Source organism: Erythrolamprus reginae, chromosome 1 (assembly GCF_031021105.1).
Source record: "Erythrolamprus reginae isolate rEryReg1 chromosome 1, rEryReg1.hap1, whole genome shotgun sequence".
NCBI classification, from domain to species: Eukaryota; Metazoa; Chordata; class Lepidosauria; order Squamata; family Dipsadidae; genus Erythrolamprus; species Erythrolamprus reginae.
Window position 1 is genome coordinate 80,947,978 of NC_091950.1, and position 24,960 is coordinate 80,972,937.

Sequence of the window (24,960 nt, forward strand, 5' to 3'; positions counted from 1 at the left end):
GTAATGCTTCCATAGACATATTCATGGCTCACTGATCCATCCTTATATATGGCCATTAACCGGCAACAATCTTAGTTTGTCAATGGTCATGGATGAGTTTCATAAAACATTTAGATAAAGGAAGTCACATATCTCACAGCAACTGTGGTGGACATGAAACAACAATCATTATTTTACAGATGTAAGGAAGCTTTAGTTTTAAATAAAATCAGATTACTGGGTCCGTCCCCCCCCCGAAATACCGTATTTTTTGGAGTATAAGATGCACCTAGATTTTAGAGACGTAAAACAAGAAAGTATTCTGAACTGAATGGTGTACTAATATATTATTTAACAAAATGCCAGTGTAGCCTAATACTTTTTACAACCATGTACACTTTTTACAAACTTCAAATTTGACAGCTTTAAGACTAGTGGACTTCAACTCAGAATTCCTCCTCTAGTCATGCTAGATGAGGTAATCAGAAAGTAAAAACAGCCCTGTTTTTGTGAAAAAATGGCTATTGTCACCTGGGGTTTTTTCACAAAGAAGGAGGGGAAGGGTCTGGGAAGCTTGCAGGGAGCTCCTGGGTGATGCGGGAGGGCAAAAATGCCCCCTTTTTGCAAAAAAATGGGCCATTTCCACCAATTTTTCCATTAAAAATGGGTTGGGCAAAGGTCCTGGAAAGTCTGCAGAGAACTCCTGTCTGCTGGGGGATAGCAAAAATGCCCCCATTTTTGTGGAAAAATAGGCAAGGTTTTGCACATTTTTTCACAAAAATTGGGACATTTTTGTCTTTCCCCAGTCCCCAGGAGCTTTCTGCAGGCTTCCCAGACCCTCTGCCACCCAATTTTTGCAAAAAATGGCCAATTTGTTTCACAAAAACTGAGGGTGTGGGTGGGGCTTCAGGACAGCAAACAAAATGGCTATATTCGGTGTATAAGGAGCACTGATATTTCCACCCTCTTTTCGGGGGGGGGGGGGGTTGGTCTTAAAATACAGTAGTAACCAAGCATTTTGTAAATTTTACAGATTCTTTTTCCTCATATTGTTCTCCAAGATTTATTGATCTATATATTAAATGAAATTTTACTCTTTTGAAAAATCCCATTTAGATGATGGCGTGATATAGGATCACAGCATAAACTCAGAATAGTTAGCCTCAGGATATTGGCTTTGAAGATGTAATCAGCAAAGGTGTATTCTAACAATGTATGAAGTTGAACTTCTGCATTAATTTTCAGGAAAATTATCATTAACTATCAGGAAGAGGGGGAAATGGGGGGGGATTTTGAACTTTGATCTAGTACTCATCGTCCATTGGTGCTAGGGCACTGTCCTCAATGTTCCGCCTAGCGTAGTAACTTCATAGCAATGGAAGATAAGGCTCCCAGTTTTTAACTGAGGCATATGAGGAAGGAGCCCAAGTCACCATTTTAGTTGAACAATGTTGTCAATTTGCAGAGCATCCCTGGCCTGCCATAGGCAAGGAGGATCGGAAAATGAATGCAGCTACATCAAGGAATTGATATCTCAGTCAAAACAAAGCACGGTCCAACTGATAAGCTGAGGTCATCTCCAAGGAAACCCACAGTGGCCAGAGCAGAGTGATCTCTACAATTCTAGAAAGTACTTCATTGGTGAATGTGACTGATGACACGCCTTCGGCGGAGGGGGGAAAACAGTCAGAACTGGGACGTACATTAAGTGAGATCAGAGTTGGCTTCATTGGACTGTCAACATGAAGTTCCTAATAAATAACTGGATTTCTTTTGAAGCCTGACATGATCATCACATCATACTAGACTTTTTTGACTAATTCATTATTACAAACAATTCAGATAGTATATTGAAAACTATGATTGATGTCCCTGACATAGTATTTGCTCAGCTTTTAGCTTTTTCTACGTTCGTAACCTACTGCATCAACATTTTCAGAGAGTCAATCATTTAATGCACAGTGGTACATTTTGAGTCGTCAGTATGATTCAGGCTCCAGTATTACAAATATAGACATCAATGAATGGAAAGGCTAAGCCATTCACACAGTGTTTAGAGCAAACTACATGGCTATGATGTCTACTGACTTCTACCTAGCTATGAGTTCAATTCTTCTCCTGATTTAAAATTTATAAAATGTGTTTATAAAAAGCAAAATTACAAAATATAACCTGGATAAGGTTAGTATATATGTGCATTTGGGGTGTTTTTCTCCATGATGATGATGATGATATATTTTGGGAGGATTTATTCTGGGGTGGATTTTAAAAAAAACCATTAAGATCATAAGTACTAAAATTCAGTTTCTGCTACTTTTTGCAGAATAGCCAGACAATACAGTATAATCTTTCTGCTGGGAATTTGTGTTTAGTTATTAGCCAGTACAATTCCTAACATAGTAATTTTTAAAAATATATTATTTGAAGGTAACATGAGTCTTTCCAAACAGGCTTACTGATTCCTCGTGGTATTTATGAGAGATACATGATGATACAACTCCCACAAGGGGCCATATGCAGCTTGTTCCTTCTCACATCCTACTTTAGCTTTCTATATTCAGATCCATGAATGAGAGGAAGTGGGCAGGATATTGCAAAATCAGCTGATTCCCATTCTGTGTGGGAAGAAGCCTTTGTGTGATCAGTTCCTGCTGTGTTTGTGCATGCATGTCAAGATGTTGCGCCCTGCATGAGCTATTTTGCAATGAATTGTCCAGTTAAAAAAAAAACTGTGGTCCAAAAGACATAATTCCATTTCCAGCTTGGCAACAGCGCTTGAGTCACATGGATACTTCAGCCAGGCTTCCTCTTTTGGGAGATTTATTATTCAATCAACCAGAATGTCAGACTGAAAAAAGAACCAGAGAGGAAGTTTAAGGAGCAGTTTCTTTAAAAAGAAGTAGTAGCAGCTCTATAAAGTTATTGAATGATAAATTCTATCCATTGTCAGAAAATAGATCCACAGCTAAATCTATAAAATGTGTATCAGACTGCTGTGTATTAATAATTTTTCTTTCTAAGCAGAATCACTAAAAGCAAAACCCCACCCAATGGACTTCCCTTGAAGGGCGCAGGCCGAACGCAGCCTTGGGCCCTCTGGCTCGTGGTGGCAGTGGCAATAACACCAGCTGCCTACCCTCTAGACCCCACTGCCAGTACCAGGAGACAATTCTGGAGGAGATTTTCACCATGGGCTCAGACTACTGTACTTTTCTGTCCATCCTCCCTCCCGGGTTTTACCCCAGGCTCCAACCACTGTCAGATGGTGGAGGACTTCGACAACTTTTGCACTTTTGTCCTGGCCTGCATGAGGATACATCCAGTTGGAACAGCACCAGTCCCCCCCAACAGACCATTTATGGGACTGTCTCCTGCCGCATACCTCCCAGAGACCAATAAGAGTTCAGAGTTGGCTTCCTCCAGCTCCCATTGACTAAGCAATGCAGGTTGGCGGGACCATATGGGAGGGCCTTCTTTGTGGCTGCCCCAGCTCTATGGAATCAACTTCCCCCCGATATCTGTACTACTCCCACCCTGCTGGCCTTTCACAAGGCCATGAAGACCTGGCTTTGCCAGCAGGCCTGGGAGCCATAAATTTACATTTTCAATGGCCAATTGTATGAATGGTGTGCATGTAAATGAGTGTGACCGCCATTTCTTATAAGGGGTTTTAGTTTGTTAATGTTTCAGCCTTAGATAATGTTCGACTTCTTTTACTGTTTTGTATCTATTTGTTGTATTCATACTGTTATTGTAAGCCGCCCTAAGTCCTTCGGGATTGGGTGGCATAGAAGTCAAACAAACAAACAAACAAACAGTACCTGACAGCGATAACGGGACCCTCCTTTGGGAACGATGAGTTCCTCCACTTGTCTATTGGACCCGTACTAGCTGGTCTCAACCATTAAGGGGGTGACACGAGACTGGCTCCAGGCATTATTTAATACATCCTTGAGTGAGGGCTCCCTTCCACAACTGTTAAAGGGAGCGGTTGTGCAACCCCTTCTCAAGAAGCCTTCTCTGGATTCAGCTGAATTAAAGAACCTTCGTCCAGTCTCCAACCTATCCTTTGTAGGGAAGATTGTTGAGATAGTGGTGGAACTTCAGCTCCAATAGTTATTGGATGAAACAGGTTATCTGGACCCCTTCCAATCTGGCTTCAGGCCTGGTTGCAGCATGGAAACTGCTTTGGTTGCTCAGATGGATGATCTTTGGTAAGCCTGAGATGGGGGTCACTCCTCAATCTTGGTGCTACTTGACCTTTCACTGCTTTTGATACCATTGATCATGGTATCCTTCTGGGACAGCTAAGAGAATTGGGGCTACGAGGCACCATATTATGGTGGTTCTCCTTCTGTCTCTCTGATTGATCTCAGTCAGGGTTAGGAGGAGGACAGAGATCAACCCCAGACCTCTCATCATGGAAATCATGAGTTTCCAACAGTATACTGATGACACTCAGCTGTACATTTCCACCCCATGTCAATTCAGCAAAGCCGTAGACATGATGTGCCAGTGCCTGGAGGCTGTGAGAGTCTGGATGGAGTTAACAAAATTAAGCTCAACCCTGACAAGTCCAAGTGGCTTCTCTGGATGGAACAGCCTCCCAATGACTGTTCCATCTGTCCATCCATAACTCGAGGGGGAGGATTTTGACCCCTTCTGAATGGGTCCACAACTTGGGAGTCCTCCTAGATCCGCAGCTTAAATTAGAACAACACCTTTCAGCTGTGGTTAGGGGAAACCTTCACACAGGTTTGCCTGGTACACCAGTTGTGACCCCATTTGGATAGGGATTCTCTTCTCAGTCACTCAATGCCCTTGTCACCTCACAGCTCGACTACTGCAATGCGTTCTACATGGGGCTACCCTTGAAGAGCATTAGGAGACTACAATTAGTCCAGAACGCAGCCGCATGAGCTGTTGTGGGTGTGCCTAGGTACACCCACAAAACTCCATCACTCTGCAAGCTGCACTGGCTTCCTATTGGTCTCCAGGCAAAATTCAAGGTGTTGGTCATTACCTTTAAAGCCCTACATGATTTAGGGCCAGGTTATCTTCAAGTCCGCCTTCTATCACACAACTTCCAGCAACTGGCGAGATCCCACAGAGTTGGTCTCCTCTATGTCCCATCAGCTAAACAGTGTCAGCTAGCAGGCCCACAGGGGAGGGCCTTTTCTGTGGCTGTCCCGCTTCTCTGGAGCCAGTTACCTGCAGAGGTCATGGTTGCCTCCACCTTATTGACCTTCCAAAAATCAGTTAAGACCTAGCTTTTTCCAGCAGGACTCGGGCCATTGATCTCACGGTTGTAATTGGTGAGATCCGGCCCTGGAATGATATGTATGGGTTTTAAAGTGTGTTAATGTTTAAGATGTTTTTAACATTTTATTCTGTTGTTAAGCCACCCAGAGTCCTTTGGTAGTTGGGCAGCATATAAATTAGATAAGATAAAAGGTAACTGCACCTCATTTGTGAAAATAGCCAATTTTGCTCAGGATTTTCCATGTTACATTTCAAAGCACTCAAAAGCATCCCTTCTGATGGTATCCTCTTCTGCAAATCCTTATAACCTGTTTGTGATCTGACATTATTTGTCTTTCATTTATCTTTGTTCCATTTGTCATTCAGTCCTCCCTACCTAAAGTCCCTGCCTCCTTTTATTGTCCAAAGCCTGCCTTGTTAGTGTCAAAAACTAAAATATCATTTTGTTAAATATTGTTATACAGGGGAGGGGTATTTGGTTTCATCCATTTGTGAAGGGCAGCCCTGAACAGACATTCTCCTGACCTGAAAAACTTTGCCTACTGCTGTGTTATAATGTTCAATAAATCAATAACAATAACGTAACATGTCATTGAATACCACTGTGGAAGCTTTCACTAGTCCAGATCTCACTAGTCCTTGATATGCACATGTGATAGCCCTGCTGAGGCAGCTGCTAATTTGCCTCAGGATGCGATACAAGGTGCTGGTTTTAACCTACAAAGCTCTACATAGCATGGCCTGGTTAGTGGAAATGATTATCTATCTTCCATGGTGTCTGATTTGCTGATTTGTAGAGAAAATTGATATGGTCCAGATTTATTTTATTTTATTTATTTATTTATTTAATTTTTATTTATTTATTTTGTCCAATACATAATACACATTGAAGAGAAAGATATGTAATAATATAAGTAAAGAAAAGAATAGAAGAAAAGATATAAAAGTATAGGTGAGCATATTTGAAAGGAAGAAAAGATAAATGAGATAAGGAGAGACAACTGGACAGGGGGCGGAAGGCACACTGGTGCACTTATGCACGCCCCTTATACTGACCTCTAAGGAACCTGGAGAGGTCAATCGTGGATAGTCTAAGGGAAAAATGTTTGAGGTTAGGGGTTGACACTACCGAGTCAGGTAATGAGTTCCACGTTTCGACAACTCGGTTGCTGAAGTCATATTTTTTACAGTCAAGTTTGGAGCGGTTAATATTAAGTTTGAATCTGTTGCGTGCTCTTGTGTTGTTGCGATTGAAGCTGAAATAGTCATTGACAGCTAGAACGTTGCAGCATATGATCTTGTGGGCAATACTTAGATCGTGTTTTAGGCGACGTAGTTCTAAGCTTTCTAGACCTTGGATTGATAGTCTGCTTTTGTAGGGTATTCTGTTTCGAGTGGAGGAGTGAAGGCTCTTCTGGTGAAGTATCTTTGGACATTTTCAAGGGTGTTGATGTCCGAGATGTGGTATGGGTTCCAGACAGATGAACGGTATTCAAGGATGGGTCTGGCAAAAGTTTTCTAGGCTCTGGTGAATAGCGTGAGATTGCCAGAGCAGAAGCTGCGATTACTCCAATAAACAATGCCACATATCAGCAAGCAGAAAGTTACATTTTCTGTCATTTGGAGTGTGGTTCCCCCTGAGATTTTGATTGCTTCCACATCTTTGGTGCTCTAAAAGCCATAAAGAGCTGTCTAATCCTCTCTGGCCTTGGGACAGGTTGGCTTGGGGCTCCCTTTGCTAGATATTACTTGAAGGTGGGGTGTTGTGGTATTTGCCAGGTCGCCATTTTGCCAGATTGTTATCATATATTTTAACTTATCTATAGGCATTTAGAAGCAGGAAAAAAATAAATTGAATAAATACAAAAGCAAGCAAACATAAAAGCAGCAATCAGTAAAACTATTAAATGGCCTAACATGTTTGGGTAAACAAATGCATTAGATTTAAAATCCATTTTTTTAAAAAATGAAAAAGACAGAATCAGTGATACAAAGTTAATTAGAATACTTTAAAGAAAGCCACACAAAAAAGTATTTATGCCATTATTATAACCAATGATTCCAGGTGCATTATGGTCTTTCCCCACCAAATCATATAAAACAAGAGGTGAAGCTTACTGAGCTGCTTATTTTAGTTCATATATGAAAATTGTTTCATATAAGCTCACTATGTAAGCTGAGACATCACCCGGCCAACAAAAGTGCATATAGTCAAGGCTATGGTTTTCCCAGTTGCATTGTATGGCTATGAAAGTTGAACCATAAAAATGGTTGAGCGCCAAAAAATTGAGGCCTTTGAACTATAGTACTGGAGAAGACTCCTTGGACTGCAAGGCGATAAAACCGGTCAGTCCTAAAGGAGATCAACCCTGACTGCTCTTTAGAAGGCAAGATCCTGAAGACGAAACTCAAATACTCTGGTCTCCTAATGAGAAGGAAGGACTCACTGGAGAACAGCCTAATGTGGGAAATATTGAGGGCAAAAGAAAAAGGGGACGACAGAGAATGAAGTAATAATAATAATAATTAATAATAATAATTTATTAGATTTGTATGCCGCCCCTCTCCGAAGACTCGGGGCGGCTCACAACAAGCGATAAAACAATATTGTACAGGCACAAATCTAATATTAAGAAAAAACTAAAAAACCCTATCAATTAAAAAAACCAAACAGCACATACATACCAAACATAAATTATAATAAGCTTGGGGGAAAGGTGTCTCAAATCCCCCATGCCTGGCGGTATAGATGGGTCTTAAGTAGTTTACGGAAGACGAGGAGGGTGGGAGCAGTTCTAATCTCCGGGGGGAGTTGATTCCAGAGGGCCGGGGCCGCCACAGAGAAGGCTCTTCCCTTGGGGCCCGCCAGACGACATTGTTTAGTCGACGGGACCCGGAGAAGGCCAACTCTGTGGGACCTTATCGGCCGCTGGGATTCGTGCGGTAGTAGGCGGTTCCGGAGGTATTCTGGTCCAATGCCATGTAGGGCTTTAAAGGTCATGACCAACACTTTGAATTGTGACCAGAAACTGATCGGCAGCCAATGCAAGCCACGGAGTGTTGTAGAAACGTGGGCGAATCTAGGAAGCCCCACGATAGCTCTCGCGGCTGCGTTCTGCACGATCTGAAGTTTCCGAACACTTTTCAAAGGTAGCCCCATGTAGAGAGCGTTGCAGTAATCGAACCTCGAGGTGATAAGGGCATGAGTGACTGTGAGCAATGACTCCCTGTCCAAATAGGGCCGCAACTGGTGCACCAGGCGAACCTGGGCAAACGCCCTCCTCGCCACAGCCAAAAGATGATGTTCCAATGTCAGCTGTGGGTCGAGGAGGACGCCCAAGTTGCACACCCTCTCTGAGGGGGTCAGTAGTTCCCCCCCCAGGGTAATGGCCGGACAGATGGAATTGTCCTTGGGAGGCAACACCCACAGCCACTCCGTCTTGTCTGGATTGAGTTTGAGTTTGTTGACACCCATCCAGTCCCCAACAGCCTCCAGGCACCGGCACATCACTTCCACTGCTTCGCTGACTGGACATGGATGTCCAGCTGGATGGAATCACTGAAGCAGTTAGCATGAGCTTACATGAACTCCAGAGGACAGTAGAGGACAGGAAGGCCTGAAGGAACAATGTCCATGGGGTCGCAATGGGCCGGACATGACTTCCCAACTAATAACAACAAGTCATTCTTCTCTATCAGTTCTCTTGGAATTATATGATAAGTAACTATAGCATTGTCCACTACTACCACACTGCTCTGGTACAGTGGCTCTTATCCACACAGTTCCATAAAAACATCAATGAACAAGCATGGTCAATATTGTTCTCAGACAACTGTCACAGAATTACATGCCTTGGATTTAGGCATTTATTTTCTTGGTTGTTAGGTTCCAAATAGCTTTGAAAATTCAATCAGAGTCCGAGGCAAAGTATTCCTCAAAGTTCCAATTTATTTGCAGAACCATAGTTGGCACATCTGGCAGAAACCTGAATCTGGAGTCCCGTGGGTTTCTCCACCCAGTTGAAAGTTCAAGCCCTTGTCCCCACACCCCCAAGTCCATCACATTGACCAATCTTCATCTGACAACTTGGCTGAAACTTCCATCTTCTTCTGTGCAGGTGTAGAAGTGCAGAGACAAAGGATGGCCTTGACAGTCTAGAAGGAATTTGTTATGGCTACATGCAGACAACCTCGTACAATTATCCCTCCCAAATTCCCACAGCTAGCATAAAGTGTGGCAGGCCAAGACCCCCAACTCAAATGGTTCAGCCTGACACTAGCCTTCATATCTGAATTATACCTAAGAACCAGTGGTGGGCTGCTACCAGCTCGCCCCAGTTTGGGTGAACCAGTAGTGGTGGCGATGGGAGGTACCACCCATCTACCCGGATGTCATCACAGATGATCTGCACATGTGCAGAAGATTCTGTGAATGCCCAGAAGCACCTCACACATGTGTTCACAGTTCTGAACTGGTAGCAAAGATAAGTGAAACCCATTACTGCTAAAAACCCACCATATTTTAAAAATGAAACAAAATGAGCATAAGTTCACCTTAACTAGAACATTAGTTTATAATTGAGCAAGTTCCACAGAAAGTTTCTCTACTGCTAAACTTCTGATGACCTGCTTAGAATGAAGTCAGTTTAACTAAGAATGGGGACAAGACCTATATTTAAAATGTTCTGCCACACCAAGCCCACAATTAGTGAACCCTTTCATTTTAAATGGAGTTGAGTGGAAAATTTTCCATAAGGAATATGTTGTAGCATAATCCTCTCTATTTCAAAGTTCTCAGTGATCTGAGTGAGAATTAGTTCTAAGTAAACATGTAGAGTGTCAAATGCCTTATATAGACTCTTTGCTCAAGAAGGAATAGTTTTAAATTGACTGAAATTCAGGTTTTCCATTTGCAATGAAAGTTATGGCAAAGTGTTGATCATAGTTTGTCCATGAGAAGCCATCCAGTATGTCACAAAGTGTTAAACCATGTCATGACACACACACACGTTAAATAGAGGGGATGATGGTAGTAGAAGAAAGAATTATTGTAGATTTATTTGTCTATGCAACTACAGTGGTACCTCTACTTAAGAACTTAATTCGTTCTGTGACCAGGTTCTTAAGTAAGTGTATTTTCACTATTATTTTGTTTTTTAAAAGTTCACAACAGTTTACCAGGTTTACAATTGCTTAATGTATTGTGTGTGTGTATAGGACTGTACTTTTAACAAGTGAAGAGCTCAAATGCATAAAATAATTCATGTGCATTTCCATCCTATAGTATCTATCAAATTACAGGGCAGTGGAGCTTAAGTAAAATACAAGCACTAGCTTTCATACGCTTATTTTCTTTTAAAATGTGCTAAGTTTGGGGGAAAACAGCATTTTTTAAAATAGATAAATGAGCAATCCTAACCCTCCATTGTTGATAATTACAGGAAGTTTGCTTCTTCTGCTTTTATTTAAAATTCTTCTTGATCCCCTTTCCTACTTACCTTCTTTATATTTACAGTTCTTTATGTTGTTAGTTTGGCATTATATGCGACATAAACATCTTGCTGAGCAAAGAATGAATTTTTGGATAACTCAAAATTGCAAACTGGAGTGCTATGTGGTTCTCTTTTTTCTTAATTTCCAGTATAGTTAACTTTTAACAATGAACAATGACACATTAGTATTATCATGCAAATATTAATTACTCATAGGGTCTAGTTTTGACAGAGAAGATGGCCAGGGCGTAAAACTTTTAAGGAACAGAAAATAGGAATGTTTGCAAAGAAGGGGAGAATCCAGAGAGATGGAGAAAGAGAGAGAGAAACAATGGGATTAAAAAGGGGGAAATGAAACTGATGTACAAAAATAGCATCAGCAATCAGATGAGCTGTACTACAGTACCATAAACAGAATACTGGATAATGAGTATGTTTAGGAGTCCTAGGTTGGGTTGCCAAAAAAAAAGCTTCAAATTCAAACACCCGAACAAGATAAACAGGTGACACCTGCCTACTGAATAATTAGTTTATTTATTTCTTAATTTTTTATTAAAGATCTTCACAAAAGCAAAAGAAAACATGAATTAATATAGAGTAAAATTAAAAACAAGAAACAAAAAAGATAGGAAAAGTGTGAAAAGAAATAGAAATAAAATAAAAAGAAGATACATAAAGATGTGACTTCCAATCATCTTTTCAAATTACAAAACTTATTCTCTGTCCTCTTTTATTAAAATTAAATTAAAATTCCCTTTCTCTCATGTCAAACCATTTTTAATGAGCAAATCCAGTTGATCAATCACCCAGTTCATTTTTTCCATTTTCCGCAAAAAGTCCAAAGGATTTCCAGCCTTTAATAAAAGTATTTGATTATCACTGATCAAACAAGTCATTTTTACTATTTCCTTGGATACCATTCTAACCTCTTCACAACCCACTCATCTAATGTGTGTGTTTCAGTATTTATTGTGTGTATAATAGTACCACTACAGTTACCATATACAAAACCAATCTCAGAGATGTATTTTCTAATTGGCTACCCTGAATAATCACAATTTACATCTTCTGTTCCTAGACAGACTTTTGGCAATGGACATTTACAAAGGGACAAGACAGAGATACTTTTCATTATTATTATTATTATTATTATTATTATTATTATTATTATTATTATTATTATTATTATTATTTATTAGATTTGTATGCCGCCCTTCTCCGAAGACTCAGGGCGGCTCACAGGATACAAAAACAACACAACAAATCTAATTAATTAAAAATTACTACTAAAACCCCATATACAGTACTGTATATTAAAATCAGTCCGCCAATTCATTCACAGCCACACATTACATCTTGTAAACAGGGGAAGGGGGCTTGATCTAATTGCTCCATGCCTGGCAACATAAATGAATTTTGTGGCTCTTGTGAAAGGCGAGGTGGGTGGGGGCAGTATGAATCTCTGGAGGCAGCTGATTCCAGAGGGCCGGGGCCGCCACAGAGAAGGCTCTTCCCCTGAGCCCCGCCAGAGGACATTGTCTAGCTGATGGGACCCGGAGAAGGCCAACTCTGTGGGACCTAACCGGTCACTGGGATTCATGCGGCAGAAGGCAGTCCTGTAAGTAATCTGGTCCAATGTCATGTAGGGATTTATAGGTCATCACCAACATTTTGAATTGTCTCCAGAAACCAATAGGCAAGCAATGCAGTCCGCAGAGGGTTGGAGAAACATGGGTGTATCTGGAGAGACCCATGAAGGCTTAAGCGGCTGTATTCAGCACGATTTGAAGTTTCGGAACACTCTTCAGAGGTAGCCCCATGTAGAGAGCGTTGCAGTAGTCGAACCTCGAGGTGATAAGGGCATGAGTGACTGTGAGCAGAGACTCCCTGTCCAAATAGGGCCACAAACTGGTGCACCAGGCGAACCTGGGCAAATGCCTCCCTTGCCACAGCCGAAAGATGGTGTTCTAACATCAGCTGTGGATCGAGGAGAACGCCCAAATTGTGGACCCTCTCTGAGGGGGGTCAATAATTCCCCAGGGTGATGGACAGACAGATATGATTATCCTTGGGAGGCAAAACCCACACTGGATCCGCATGGGTTGCTGGGCAGAGCTTCGGGAGGCCAAAAATGGTTGTATTCAGTGTATAAGATGCACTGTCATTTCCACTCTCTTTTGGAGGGGACAGTGGTCTTATATTCTGAAAAATACAGTATGCTGAACTAACCCTATATCTTTCTTCCAAATAGTTGCCAATTTAATAGATCAAGGGAATGCTTCACAGTATACCTGAACCTCAACAAAGCCTTCAATAGAGAACATAATATTTCCCTTCAAAAAGTGATTAAAAATGGCTAGATAATACTACTATTAAATGGACTTAAGTTGGCTAAATGACCATAGTCCCAAGGTATTTTATACAAGCTGTCACCTAATAGAGTGGGCTGCTGCATTAAGAGTTCTTCATGATATATCAGAATGTGGAACCAATGCCATGCAGTAATACTTTCATTCTAAAGCTATAGTATAAAATCTTTCAAAGTGGAATACCCTTCTACCTCCCTTCCTTTATCTTTGTGTATCTAGGGAGGAGCTTGTTTAAAATGTTTACTCATCTTACCTTCTTGTCCCAGGCTTAGATCCCTTTTATGTGACTCTTGCCTTGGTAGCAGCTCTTCTTGCTATCCAAAGAATAGCTAACATCCACAAATGTATTTTTTCTTAAAGTTACAGCTTCTATAATTGAGAAACAAAGGCAGAACACACAATACAATACTCCATACTGATTACATTAAAAGAAAAAAAACCCTTATTTTTCTTTGTGGCAGGCATCATATGGTTTCAACGTTTGATCTTTTTTATTTACCCCTGACATGACTTTGATGTAATCTGTTGCATATGTAGGGTTGTTAGAATGCATATTATAATCTTAAATGGGATCTATAAAGTGTATCTTCCCCAAAAGGAAGAAAAGCGGAAACTCACAACTGGGGTTTATCATTCTATTTTAATGTCAGGAGTAACAAATAAAAGGTTGACCTCTGTAGTCTTTATAAATTTAATTGTCTGGGATTCTTCTTGGGCTTGATTTATATAATTATTTACACTCCATTTTTTCAGCTTGATGGGTCCATGAACATCTTACACTTAACTAAATCATAAAAACAAAGTCATGTAAACTTGGTAAAAAAAAAATATCCTGAAAACATCAAAAAAAGTGCAACAATCTCGTGTCACATTCAATTTAGCTTCTAGAGCAAAGGCATTTTGTGAATCAGTTTCTCTTAATTTATTATTTTCCCGATGTTTGGGAACTATAATTTCCAATTTATCGGCATCTGGGAATCCTGGGAACATGCATATGAAAATTTGGAGGAAAGTTAACAGTATCAATAGAAAATGACACAATTGTTTATATTCTTCTGAAATTAAATTAAGCTTATTACAAGTATTAGTGGCATCCAATTCAATAATATAGCCTGAATTCCTATTGTCATAATCTTTTAATACCTGATTTCATATTTGAACATAAAATTGTTCAGAATTTATTTCTCTATTAATGGTAATTTTTCTAATTAAGTGCTACATTTTACTTTTTTTACAGTTTCTTGAAAGCTAGGTGTCAGGCCTGGAAGCCATCTTAGGCATTGGATCTTTAGTCCAGCCACATTTAATGATGTGGAAAACTGGAAGGGGGGATTGTATGGAGCTGGGGAGACATATTGTCGCAATAACATTCCTTTCTCTGAGAATCAAGGACATTCTGCCCTGCACCTGGAGGGGTGTAACTCCAGATGCTTGATTGGACCCTGGGATGGACCAGTGATGGGTTCATACCAGTATGCCCCAGAGCTCCATTCCATTACATAATTTGTGTGCAACGAATCTGGTGCTGTCTTCGCCATCTCTTTTTTTGAATTTTTAGGTTCATTTTGCTTCCTGTGCATGCATGGAAGCAAAATCTCATGAGAGGGCACTCGTGTGCACATGATTTTTTTGCTTGCACACATGCCAATATGGCATTTTGAGGAACTTCAAGCCATGGAATCTTCTTTCATTGGGGGTGTTACTTAGAACCCTGACAGTGAGTGAATATTCAGTTTGAAGATTTGTTCTGAAGAAACAATTGTTAAATTACCCTTTCAATATAAATGTTCAAATCATATCAAAAATATTCAGATCCTGTTCATGCATTTGAACAGATATTTGCCTATGTAAAAATACCCATTTTCCATGCTGTTTCCATAGTTTGAAGAAAACCAATTCAATTTAAATATTTGAATCAATTCAAATTCCTGAATCATTTTTTTAAAAAATCCAAGCGTGCTGGGTTTTCCTAATTTTTATTTTTCTGTGATGCCCTGGCTTTTCTGTTTAGCAGACAGATCCTATATGTAAGAGTTAGGCTGTAGTGAGCCTTCATCACCTTTCCTACAGTCTAGAATATTTGAGACTCTTTAGCTTGGAAAAAAAAGAAGCAGAGATATGATTCAGCAGGGATGTGACTGAGACATGAATTCTTATCTCATGGAGAAAATGATCAGTTTCCCCTCACGTTTTGGGGACAGGGTACCTCTACTGACTCCTGGAAATGATCTAGATTAGTCTCCCCAGTATTTTTAGAAGTAGTCTGCTATTGCTTTACTTCTATAGTTGAGGATCATAACTGAGCCATAATCACCCAGCTGGCTTTGTGCCTAAGATAAAGTGAGAACACACAAGTCTCTAGCTCAGGGGTGTCAAACTCACACCATCATGGTAGTGTCCCAACTTGAAATGGAACATTTCCAATCTCTGGAAGACCTTCGAAGGGGTAGGGAAGGCCGTTTTCGCCCTCCCCGATCTTCTAGAAACGCTCTGGAACTTGGGGAGAGCCAAAACAACAGGGCTTCCGGTTCAAATGGAAGTTGGCAAATGAGCCATTTTCTGCCTCCGGAGGGCCTCCGGGAACGCTCCATCGCATGGGGCAGTGGGGGGATCATGCATGCATGCGTGGGGGCCACATGGAATTATGGGTATGGGCACACATACATTAGAAACTCCCCCGCACCCCACTTTTGGCACGCAAACTAAAAAAAGGTTCACCATCACTACTAGTGAATCCTGTACTGAGCAGGAGGTGATTTCTAATTTCCTTTCAACTTGATTCTAGATTCTAATTGATATAGTAGCCTACCAGTATAAGAAGGCTCCTTTGAGTGTCTCTTTTCAGAAAGTTCCACATTTACCAAAATCTGCTGAGCTTACCCTCTGTTCTTTCTGCAGCTGAAACTGAGTCCCTGGATTATTTCCCTGTTCCCCTTCACTCCTTTATCACTTTGATTCAAATATTTACACACTATCTGTCATGCAATGCATCTCCAGGCAGTTTACAGAAACAGAAGACTTTTACATAAATACAATCATGTAAAAGCAAACATGTCCACCAGTATAGTTGTATATCAGGGCCTCATAAATATTTCAACTCTGCTATCATGAGCTCTCAAATGCTTAGGTGGATTAAAAAGAAATTAACAACCCTTTCCCCTGAAATTCCGAAGGCCCCACCCTTTTGGATTTCCAGAAGGAAATGATCTTTCCTAAGTGCTGGGCTAAGATGAGACTGGAGCTTGTTCAGCTGATGCATCGGGGAGTATAGTCTTTGAGGCCCCATGAACTGTAGTTTTTTGTTTTTATTTTCTTTTTATGTTTCATTGTTGCTATGAACCTTCCAGGATTACTGTGTATAAGAGGGATAGTCATATAAATATTGAACAGAATGAAACCGAACACTCAATTCCATTCCTGCCTTTTCTCCAACCTCACATCTAGAATGGAAGCTTTAGCTATGTTCCTTCAAAATGAGTGCAACTTCTCAAATGACCTGACATCTGAATTAACCAAAAATTTGTGATTGAAAGTAGATGTTTTAGATCTGCCATAGCCGCCCCCCCCCCCGAGTCTGTGGAGAGGGGCGGCATACAAATCTAATTAATAATAATAATAATAATAATAATAATAATAATAATAATAATAACAATAACAATAATTTTAAAAAATAAGTTTTTGGAGAAGATTGAAGGCAAAGTGGATAAAGAAAAGACCTGGTAGTGGCTTACAAGTGGAGCACTCAAAAAGGAGACAGAAGGACTAATACTGGCGGCACAAGAACAGGCCATTAGAATTGAAAAATCAACAGACGATCCAAAGTGCAGACTCTGTAAAGAAACAGATGAAACAATCAATCACATACTCAGCTGCTGCAAAAAGATCACACAGACTGACTACAAGCATAGACATGATGCTGTGGCACAGATGATCCACTGGAACCTGTGCCGGAACAACCATTTACCAGTGGCAAAGAACTGGTGGGATCATAAGCCCGAAAAAGTGGTCGAAAATGAGCAAGCAAAACTACTGTGGGACTTCCGACTTCAGACTGACCAAATTCTGAAGCACAACACACCAGACATTGTGATCGTGGAGAAAAAGAAAGTATGGATCATCGACATCGCAATCCCAGGAGACAGCAGAATTGAGGAGAAGCAGCTAGAGAAATTAGTGAAATACGAAGATCTAAAAATCGATCTGCAACGACTCTGGCATAAGCCAGTGAAAGTGGTCCCAGTGGTACTTGGCACGCTGGGCGCAGTGCCAAAGGATCTCAGCGGACATTTTAAAACCATCAGAATTGACAAAATCTCCATCTGTCAATTGCAAAAGGCCGCTTTACTGGGATCGGCAAACATAATTCGCTGATACATCATGCAGTCCTAGGTGCTTGGGAAGCGCCCGACTGGTGATGAAATATGAAATTCAGCATAGTGATCTCGTTTGCTGTGTTGTACTGACATAATAATAATAATAATAATAATAATAATAATAATAATAATAATAATAATAATTGCAATATGTGGTAAGAGCCGAAGACACTGCCTGCACCACAGATATGCTTTATTGTTTTCTACTTCTTTTATTCAGATGAATGTCAAAATCAGATTAGTCCTTGCATTATTTCTAATAGTGTACCGTCCAAAAAGAAAAAGTCCTATTCCAAGTAACTCTGTTACTAGAATCAGCTTTATGCACCATCTTTTGTAGTTCCCTAGAAACAAATAAAATATGTAAAAGTTTATTTAGACTTTACTACAATTATAATAGTGTTCCAATCTACTCCCTCAAGTTGTAAAACAAATCCAGTTATATAAGGTTAAAGTAGCCTAGAATTGAAAGATGACCTTGACAGAGATATATAGGCTTCATTGCTAAGTATAAAGTGTTGAAGCATCTTCTAGGTCCATAAGAATATAAATTTGGAAATGGCTCAGGAAGGCATACTCTGTAATTCACTAGATCAGTGTTTTTCAACCAGTGTGCCGTGGCACACTAGTGTGCCGCGAGACATGGTCAGGTGTGCCGTGAAGAAGGAAGCTCAGGTTCCGGTCTCACAACTTTTTGCTGAGAGAGTGAGAGTGAGAAAGAGAGAGAGAAAGAAAGAGAGAGAGAAAGAGAGAGAAAGAAAGCAAGAGAGAGAGAAAGAGAGAGTGAGAGAGAAAGAAGGCAAGAGAGAGAGAGAAAGCAAGAGAGAGAGAGAGAAAAGGAGAGGAAGGGAGAGAGAGAGAAATGAGCAAAAAGGGGAGGAAAAAAGAGAAATGAGAAAATGATTAAGACAGAGAATGAGAGGAAAGAGAGAGAAACAAAAGAGAGAGAGAAGTGACTCTTGATTTAAAGCATATGATAAAAAGCACCCAAAGAATAAGAGAGAAAACCCCCCAGCCCTCACCTGTTTTTGGAAATGGTTCAAGAGTGTGTATACACATACACACACACACACACACAAGGGTGGGGAGGAGACAGGGATGGAAAAAGAGAGGAGAGTGTCTTAGGGTGTCATTTTGTGTCATTTTGGTTGGTGGTGTGCCCCAGGATTTTGTAAATGTAAAAAATGTGCCGCGGCTCAAAAAAGGTTGAAAATCACTGCACTACATCATCATAAGGAGCAAGGACAGCGCAGTCAGACTTGCAAGATTCAATTATGATAGCCCAGTTCAATAAAAATAATTTTAGCCTTCCTATGGAGTTCATGTTCTGGCCTTTTCTATCGTGTGCATCTAATAATCAATCAAAATCTAGTTATCGGATGAACTAGAAGAATATGTAAACTTAATAGTTCGTATTCAAACATTTCTATCTGCCAACAGAATGAAAGAATTAATTTTCTTTCCTTCTCTCTTTATGTTTCCTAAGTTTATGTTGAAGGATGGGAATCCCCTTTGCAGCAGATTTGCAGAAGGAAGTATAAAAAAGGGTAGGAAAGAGGAAGTTGATAGAGCAACAGGAACTTCATTCACACAACTATAGATATCAGCTAATAAATGAAGTACACATTTCATGAATTATTCTAAAAAAATAAGGAGCATATTAGTAGAAAATGCAAGGAAATAAGCATTTGTAAGCAGATAAATTTTTATGACAGGATAAAAATAATTACCTGTTTTTTCATGTCTAGTACATTTGCAAGGCTACGGTTAGCTCCAAACAAACAAGTAAACTATGGATAGAGAGCAGCATACAAATCTATTCAGAGCAGCAAATCAGCAAAGAAATCTGAACTAAGGGCCCATAACCAAAGAGGAACTTCAAACAAATGCATTTAGTCAAGGAATTAGCACGCGTATACAATACAACAGCAAATTTTCCCAAACAGTGCTTGAACAAATTAGTTGAACATTTGCCTTCTAGGTTTGTCTTTCCACTGTCCAAAACATTAGTCCATGTTCCTTTTATAACAATACCAGAATATACAGAAACACCACACTCTCCCTCCTTTCTGTGGAGGGTTATCAAAAATCAAATCTGGAACCCAATTTAGGTTTTCATTCAGATTGAATGAAAGAACCTAAATTTCATTTAAAATATTTCATTTAAAATATGGACAATCCAAAAGAGAATTAGACTTTCATGAACCAAAGTCTTTTAAACTTCTGTTTGCATCTCCAACTTTTCTTAGAGCAAAACCAGAGGTGGGTTCCTCCCAGTTTGGACCAGTTCGCCTGAACTAGTAGTAACCTGCTGGTGATGTCACAATGATGTCACAGAATGGGATTTTTTGGCACTGTGCATGCTTCACTGTCTTGTTTTCAGCTTTTGGAGTGGTTATTTTTACGACACTGTGCATGCATGCAAAGCTTGTACATGCCTACAAGGCTCAGCCATGCAGCACAGGAGGAAGCAAACCAGCAGCGAGGTAAGTTAGAACCCACCCCTGGGCAAAACCATTGGATGAGGAGAAAAAAAGAACATTTTTTGTGATGCCCAAGGGTCAGAATAATTTAAAAATCAAGATGGTAGTCAGTCACCCAAAGCCTTGCTATCATATCTTTCTAAGATCAAGAAGAAATTGTAACAGACCCTCTGGAACCAGCTCCCTCTGGAGATCAGAATTGCCCCCACCCTCCTTGCCTTGCGTTTCGTAAAGCTCTTAAGACCCATCTCTGCCGTCAGGCATGGGGGAACTGAGAGATCTCCCCCGGGCCCATATAGTTTATATATGGTGTGTTTGTGTGTATGCTTACTTTTAATAATGGGGTTTTTAGTGTTTTTTAAATTATTAGATTTGTTACATTGTCTTTGTTATTGTTGTGAGCCGCCCCAAGTCTATGGAGCAGGGCGGCATACAAATCTAATAATAATAATAAACTTTAAGATACATTTAAAAAACCAAATTTTCCAAACCTAGAAGAAACAGGAAAGAGTAGATTCACAAGCTACAGTCACATTGAGTGAGTAGGCGGCAAATGGTAAATGTTCTAAAATAAATAAATATCTGAGGTTGACCAATGGTATGCCAGAAAGCAAAGTGACTCATACATCTATAGGACCTTCTAAATATATTGTCTTCTGATCATGAGGAGAAATATGCCTATTCAGCAATACTGGGCCGCAGTTGCTAAATGCTAGAAGTGAGGACAGAAATACTTACCAACAAGATTAATTAAGTTTTGGCATTTGTTTATTTCCCTAAAAAGTAGAGTCACACTTCCATATTCAATACAAATCGAATCAATAAAAACAATATATTTTTGGGACATAAGGTTGCAGTTGTAATGGGTATTTATATTTCTATCCCACAATAAGATTAGTTTAATAATTCCACAAGAAAAACAACGAATAAACAACCTGCCTAACTTGTAATCAGTGTGGATTGAATCTGAGGTTAGATTTGAGACTATCATTAACTGTTATCAACCATGAGCAGTTCTATTTTGACTGCGCTGTGGTAAGTCAAATAACTGTTTGAAGTTTTTTTGTAGATAACTGTTCTGAGAGGTGCACAATAATACTACACAGCTCAATTCAAACTTTGCTTTAAAGCCATGGCACAGGTCCAGCTTATTAGTGGGACTACTTCCCTGAGAGGGCATCTGAGTCAAATAAAGTGGGATTACACCCAGGCTCTTCCCTTAAATATTATCATCTGATGCAGCCTTGCAGATACATCTTCTCAATATCTGCCCCAGCCCTTTGCAACAGCCTTTGATTTGAGATTCAAGGGCTCCCTTCCATTTTAGCCTTCTGAAAGACCATAAAGACCTGGGTCTTCATCAAAGCATTGGGCTAACTTAGAGATTCACATAGGAGGCTAACGGTTTGATTGGTATACTCTGGTGCTTGATGTTGTTTAATTTTTATTGAATTGTTTTTATTGGTTGTTGGGAGTCACTTATGATCACTACATGAGATGTCAGCCATATATATTCTTTAAATAAACCTGAATGGAAAGATTATTAATCACATCTAATTATAAAGTCTCCTGAAGAATGTAAGAGTTTCCTTCTTTCTTCTTAAGAATTCCACTCCATGTGAATGAAACAGAGTGAAATAGAAATAGAATCCCCTTAAAGACAAATATGTGGGTGGAGGAACAATTGGCTTCCTGCCTTTGTTTAGAGCTGCTTAAATAGCAAGTGTGTGTGTGTGGAGCGCGTGCGCGTATGTGCATGCAGGTATTTGTCTCAGGGGTTGGCTCCAACATTTTTGGCAAGGTTTTCTGCCTGGTTGCTGGGTGGGCATGGCCTAGTTGGTCTCCTGTACCATGGCAGGGAAGCACTTTTGCTCTCTCTGGGTTCCAGAGGCTTTCTTTGAGCATTCAGGAGGGCAAAAATGGCCTCCCTGGGCTCTGGAGGCCAAAAACAGGTTCATTTCTGGACATTCCAAACTTCTGATAGGCCTATTTTTTACCCTCCCCAAGTCTCCAGGTGCTTATTTGCCTTCAAAATGGGCTGTGTGGCAACTCCTAGGAAGGGAGGGGCAGGGAATTGGGGCAGGGTTATTCAGGAATGGGATTTGGGAGTCCTCTGAACTGCAGAGAAACTTAGCTAGAGGTTCTCCCAAACCCCTGAGAACTTCCAGCAGCCCACCCCTGGTATTACTACTTATGGTTTTAGTTTCTTGTCTGGATCACCTCAAACAATGGACACTTCTTCAGATTTCCTAGTGTTTTGTCACAGCAACATCTAGTGATTTGGACGAACTTGACAAAACTAAACAAAGTCAGACCTAATTAATATTTGAATGGGAGGCCATCAGGGAACCTCAGTATCATTAAGCTTGACTAGAAAGCCAAAAAAACACCAAACCTATTCTGGAAAATAATGACAAGTTACTTCCTTACTGTTTGCAAGAAAGCAACAAAGATAAGTCCATTATGTTCTTATAATTATGATGAGTTGAGTTGAGTTGAACGTGAGGAAACCTTTTAAATATAAAAACTTCTTTCAGCCCTTCTTATTCCTATCCATCATAAAATATATTCACAATAATCATATTATTAATATTAATTATTCCCATAACATTCTTGGCTTATTGTGGCATGTTTTTTACTCTTGGTTTGGGAAATGAAGATGAAAAAGTAAGTGATTAAGGAACCAGGTAACACTGAACTGAGAAGACCAAAGTGACTGTCAGCCCTGTCAGCCCTGAAGTCATTTTTGGGAGCATTTTCAGGACTAACACAGCAAGGCTGATTTGAACTGTGGGAATGTGAGGCTGGGAGATAGAGATAGCTGGGGGGATGTGTAGCCAAAATAACATTCTTTCCCGGGGGAGCCATGGATGTTCCACTAGGTGTTGGAAGGGCATGGATAAAAGCCAGCCAGAGTTGAGACTGCAACCTGATTGGACCATGTGATGGATGTATGACCTGAGGGGGACACACACCGAGTTTTGATTTGGGTGGTGAAAACTTCCCTAGGGTAGAATAGAATAGAATAGAATTCTTTATTGGCCAAGTGTGATTGCACACACAAGGAATTTGTCTTTGGTGCATATACTCTCAGTGCATATAAAAGAAAAAGATACATTTGTCAAGAATCATGAGGTATAACACTTAATGATTGTCATAGGGGTCAAATAAGCAATGAGGAAACAATCATTATTAATAAAAATCTTAAGGATACAAGCAACACGTTACAGTCATTAGTGGGAGGAAATGGGTGATAGGAATGATGAGAAAAAAATAGTAGTAATAATAGTGTAGACTTAGTAAATAGTGTGACAGTGTTGAGGGAATTATTTGTTTGGCATTTGAGAAAAAAAATGTTCTTGTGTCTAATTGTCTTGGTGTGCAGTGCTCTGTAGCGACATTTTGAGGGTAGGAGTTGAAACCGTTTATGTCCAGGATGCGAGGGGTCAGCAAATATTTTCACATCCCTCTTTTTGACTCGTGCAGTATACAGGTCCTCAATGGAAGGCAGGTTGGCAGCAATTGTTTTTTCTGCAGTTCTGATTATCCTCTGAAGTCTGTATAGGTCTTGTTGGATTGCAGAACCAAACCAGACAGTTACAGAGGTACAGATGACAGACTCAATGATTCCTCTGTAGAACTGGATCAGCAGCTCCTTGGGCAGTTTGAGCTTCCTGAGTTGGCACAGAAAGAACATTCTTTGTTGTGCTTTTTTGTGCTTCAGAGTTGGATTTGGGTCCTTCAGAGTTGGATTTACACCAGGCATGCCAATATGACATTCTTAATAAATTAATACTTTGAGGAAACTCTAGGCCTCAGGGTTTTGATTGCTTTGGGTCTGTTACTTGGAACCCTGACAGTGGGTAATTTTAGTTAGGAGTCCCTGTGGATTTTACTGTGCTACTCATTGCTTACTATAGGGGGAGGTGCTCATCTCCATTTCAAGGCCATTGAGCCAGTGCTGTATGAAGACATTTCTGTCGTCATGTGGTCAGCATGACATCATGGAGTGCTGTTACCTTCCTACCATAGTGGTGCCTATTTATCTACTCACATTTGCATGCTTTTGAACTGCTAATTTTGCAGGAGCTGGGGCAAGGATGGGAGTGACTGTTTTCCAGTCAACAAGTCCACTGTATTAACTGCTGAGACATCTCACCATCTCTGATATTTTAACAGCATTATTAAAATTTTGCAGCAAATCACAACTACTAGATTTTAACACTGTCATTTTGAATTTTGGGGTTGGGGCATAGTTCCCCCCGAGATATATATGATCAAAGTTGCCTCTTTCTAGCTTGGAAAATATTTATCCACTTACTTAAAATATATTTTGATGTAATGTTCAAGCAAAAATTAGTCCCAGTACTAAATATTTTTTTTAAAAATTGTTTAATAAAAACTATTTTTGTGAAATGAATGAAATGTTCATTTAAAAGTGAGGAAATACAGCACATATATGCTGTAAGGATATTTATTTATTGTGTGTGTGTGTGTGTACGTGTTCTATTTATAAAATGAACAGGGGGATCTGCGCATGCGTTGCACTAGCTAAACGCTCCGAAAGAAAGCTCCTATATGTGGAAAAGGAAAAGTTAACCCTCAACAACCCTCTCTAGCTTGGTGAAAGCGGATTGAGAGGAGAGCGAACGGTACAAGCTGTGGAAAAACTTGATTAGAAGGAGTTAAAAGTTGAAGCAAGTAATTGTTTTTAACGTGTTTGCGTGGAGAAGCGAGAACAAAGGGAAGATGGCGTCTACTTTGGAGTTGGAGGGAAAGATGGATTCGCTGCTTAAAGCTTTTGCTGATATGGGGAGACTGCTCCAAGATATGAAAAAGGAATTATCTGCAGTCGGAGTCGGAATGACAGAATTGAAAGAACAATCCAAAGCACAAGATCAAAGAATTGGGAAACTGGAGGTGGGAAAATCTCGCCAGGAACTTCGTATCATTAACTTGGAGGACAGACAGCGCAGGTCTAATCTTCGCTTGAGAGGTTTCC

General features: G+C 40.1%; 1 long non-coding RNA gene across 4 annotated transcripts in view; it reads right to left on the bottom strand.

Moving 5' to 3' along the window:
- Nucleotides 1–311: 311 nt before the first annotated feature.
- The window catches only part of LOC139169789 (uncharacterized), a 45,037-nt gene continuing 20,388 nt past the window's right edge, over nucleotides 312–24,960 (bottom strand). Inside the window, exons 4-6 of one of the 4 annotated variants that reach the window (XR_011559522.1) lie at nucleotides 16,834–16,932; nucleotides 13,356–13,471; nucleotides 1,791–2,827 (exon numbers count right to left, since the gene is read on the bottom strand). This is a non-coding gene — a long non-coding RNA (uncharacterized lncRNA). Of the gene's footprint in view, nucleotides 2,828–9,016; nucleotides 9,397–13,355; nucleotides 13,472–16,833; nucleotides 16,933–24,960 lie in introns of those variants that run through there. The other 3 variants (XR_011559521.1, XR_011559524.1, XR_011559523.1) reach the window with 3 other exon arrangements.